Here is a 3,950-nt window from a genome sequence, read left to right on the forward strand (position 1 = left end):
TTACAGAGAGGGAGAGACAGAGAGATCTTCCATCCGATGGTTCATCACCCTGATGGCTCAAGCTGGGGGCCATAGCTTTATCTAGATCTCCCATGGGGGTCGCAGGGACCCAGGAAGTAGGACATTGCTTTTCTGTGGCACATTAGCAGGGGGCTGGCTAGGAAGTGGAGCAGCCAGAACACAAATTAGCATGCATTTGGATGCTGGCATTACCACAATTCTGTCCCTAGAATCCAGTTATTTTATTCACAGATAACTTGCTGGAGTTTTGACATAGTGCCTATCGCATGGAAGACTCTCACGTACTTGTTGAAAGTGTGAAACAAACATGAACTATATAAAAATGAAGCTCAAATTTCAGGATGTGGAATCTGTCAGCAATCTGAACGTGTGTGTGTGTGTGTGTGTGTGTGTGTGTGAGCAAAGCATTATGATGTACAATTATTGAGCAAATTCAACCCCCAAATTTCTGTGCACATCTGGTGAACCAAGCAGAATTCCAAAAACTGTAATAAAAAAAGTTTGCCTGAATTTAAAATCAACTTCTTACTATGAGTAACGGATACCTGCCTTGGTTTCTTTTCACATGCATGATGGTACAGAAAAGAATGAAATTTTAAATTGTCCAATCTGATGTTTTATACTGATTCCAGTGTAAACAGGCCTTTGTCTTTGCATATTTTCACTATAAATTTTTACTAGAAAAATCACTGTCTTTAAGAGTGTAAGCGTGGGTTATAAATAATAATAAAATCTCAAAGTGTGGATTTACGCCATGTGCATCACATTCTTTATATTCTATATATTCATTACTATAAATTTGGGGACTGGTTTATTTTCCACATAATTTTTTCTTCTTTGTTTTACTTGGTTTATTTTTTTGAAAAAAAAAAAGAGATTGAGGAAGACAGAAATAGATGAATTATAGAGAATTCTCTTCTGTTGGCTCATTCCCAAATGCTGGAACAGGTGAGGCTGACTCAAGCCAAAATCAGGAGCCAGGAGCTGAATTCCAAGTACATGGGCCATCGGCCCTCTGGGTCTCCCAAGCAGTGTGCACATTAGCAGGGAGATGGAATAGGGAACAGGTAAGATTTGAACCCAGACCCTCCCAAAACGGAAGCAGGTATCCTGGCAGCCTGTTAACTACATCAAATGCCTGCCTCTGCTAACCGGCTAAAAACCCAGACTCATGCCATCTCTTTTTAAAAAAAAATCATAGTATCTTCATCAGTAATCTCAAAATATACTCATAGACAAACATATCCAAGGTATCACAGGCCATCAAAAGAAAATCCCAAAACTTCTATGCTAATGCTTATCACATAGCTATTAATAGTGAATAGCTTTAGATTCAGATTTAGTCCCACGTAGATATAAGCAAGGAGAAAACAATGTGACCTAATGCAATAAGGAATAAAATAGAGGACACTGGTTAATTCACGGACTTTCTCAGCCCACTAAACTGATCAACAGCTGAGTACATGGAGCCCCTGGTTTGACTTTACGAGCTCCTAAAAAAAATCACTAAAAATCTTTTCATTGCTTTGTACATCAGCACCATTTCATAAAGAGCAGATTCCCAGTTCCCTCACTTTTCCTATCACCCTTCACACAAACAAAACTCATTCTGTCCTTTCCTTGTCTGTTTCTAAGGAAAACGCAGCTGTCTTATTCAAAATGTTTAACTTATGGAATCAGGCTGTGCAGTGTTTCACCTGCTTAACAGAAGATTTTAATACAGTGTTCAGCTCCTGCCTGAGATAAATCAAACTCAAAGTGACAAATAGGCATCCATACTTGCAGGAAGAGGGGGTTTTCTGATTTAAAACTCTGAAAAGCTTAGAGAGCCTTCCATCTCAGGCTGCACAAAATACACATTTGATTCAGCCAGACATGATATACACTTTATTGCAGTGTTGTTCCTTTTGAAATTCCACTAGATGAAACTGTGAGTAATCGAAAGCTATAGTATATTAATAAAATTAGCCAGAAATGGAGAAAGAAAAGCCGGTTATATAAGTCGTATAATTCATCAGTTGCTGTAAGAATTTTACATGCACCTTTTCTAATATGAAATGCCTTGCCTGGGTCCCTTATTTTCATTTTTCTCTTCTGGTATACTGGATACCCGACTCCTTTTTCATCAAGTCCATTTTCTTGATTATGGCCCTGCACGATTGTGTATAAATGCAAAACAGTGTAAAATTATGCAGGGGAAATGGTTGCTGTGCACATTTTGCTTCATAGACCTAACTTGTAACGGTCATGCTGCTTGATGAAAAGTCGAGGGGCTGTTGGCACCACTATACTCCTTCCCTGGGGCTATTCTGTCCCTTTCCAGATTAATTATCTTTGCTAACGCTCGGCCTTTCTGGTTGCCCACAGATGGAGTAATTCCCGACCATAACCTACCTTTGTACTTTTATAAACAATCATTTAAGTAAAAATCCGCAATGAATTCTAGGAAAATGTTAGTTGGGAAGGGAATGTGCCTCCTCTTGGTTTCATATTAATCACTAAAAGGAATGAAAACTTTTTTTTAAGATTTATTTTTTTTATTGCAAAGTCAGATATACAGAGAGAACGAGAGACAGAGAGGAAGATCTTCCATCCGATGAATCACTCCCCAAGTGGCTGCAATGGCCGGTACTGCGCCGATCCAAAGCCAGGAGCCAGGAACCTCCTCCAGGTCTCCCATGCAGGTGCAGGGTCCCAAGGCTTTGGGCCGCCCTCTACTCCTTTCCCAGGCCACAAGCAGGGAGCTGGATGAGAAGCAGAGCAGCCAGGATACAAACCAGCACCCATATGGGATCCTGGTGCATGCAAGGCAAGGACTTTAGCTACTAGGCTACCATGCCAAGCTCACAAACATTTTCTTTTAAATTTTTATTTATTTGTTTATTATTTATCATTTTGATGGCAGGCCTACAGAGAGAAAGGGAGAGACAGAGAGATTTCCCACCTGCTGAATTGCTCCCCAAATGACCATAGTGTCTGGGGCTAGGCCAGGGGCAAGTCAGAAGCCAGGAGTTTCTTCTGGGTCTTCCACATAGATGGCAAAGACCCAAGCCATGTTCTGCTGCTTTCCCAGGTGCATTAGCAGGGAGCTGGATCAGAAGTGGAGCAGCTCAGACTCAAACTAGTGTCCATGTGGATGCCATCAGTGCAGGCAGAGGCTTAGCCTACTGTGCCACAACACTAGGTGTTAGGTACATTTTCATGAATAGGAAAAAGTAGATAAGAGACTGACAACTGGAGAACCTGTGAAGTGTATAAAGTGTGAAGTGTATGTATAAAGGTGTTCATCGTTCGGTAAAATTTTCTATTGAATTGTAGCGGGTTTGAACTGTTTCCAAATAAACATTTTAAAGAATTTCTGCAAATCACATCTGTTTTGATGTGAATGATAGTTGAGTCGCCTCCTACAAGCCCATGTGTTGGGAGGCTGATCTCCCAGTAACAGCTACGGGTTGGCATCAGTTGTCAGTGGGGGAGGGGGAGACTTGATGCACTACAGTGTTTAGAAGGGAGCCCTGCTGAGAGGCCTTTGCTCTTAGGAGAGGATTCACTATTAACCAAGTTAGGCTGAGCTTCTCTCTCTGCTTCCCATGTCACCAGGTCATCCCCCCGAAATAGGCATCCCACCATCCTTTATTGTACACCAGCCCACTGGGGGCAGCATGAGCTTCCAAAGCTTGAATCAAAATAAACCTTCTTCCCTTTTCCCTAGTTTCCCTCAAGTACTTTAGTTGTGGTCACAAAAAGATTATTAATACAAGGTCTTGGAAGCATAGGTTCCTGAAGAAAATGAGAAAATGAAGGTTCAAACACTAAGTGTTCTATAATGTAGTTAAGCTTCTTGCAACTATGTTTAACCATATTGTCAGAATTGAATGTCTTTAAGTGTGTTTACAATTATGTAAGAGTGCAAGGATTTTCCCATTTGG

This window comes from Ochotona princeps, chromosome 20 (genome assembly GCF_030435755.1).
Source record: "Ochotona princeps isolate mOchPri1 chromosome 20, mOchPri1.hap1, whole genome shotgun sequence".
Taxonomy (NCBI): domain Eukaryota; kingdom Metazoa; phylum Chordata; class Mammalia; order Lagomorpha; family Ochotonidae; genus Ochotona; species Ochotona princeps.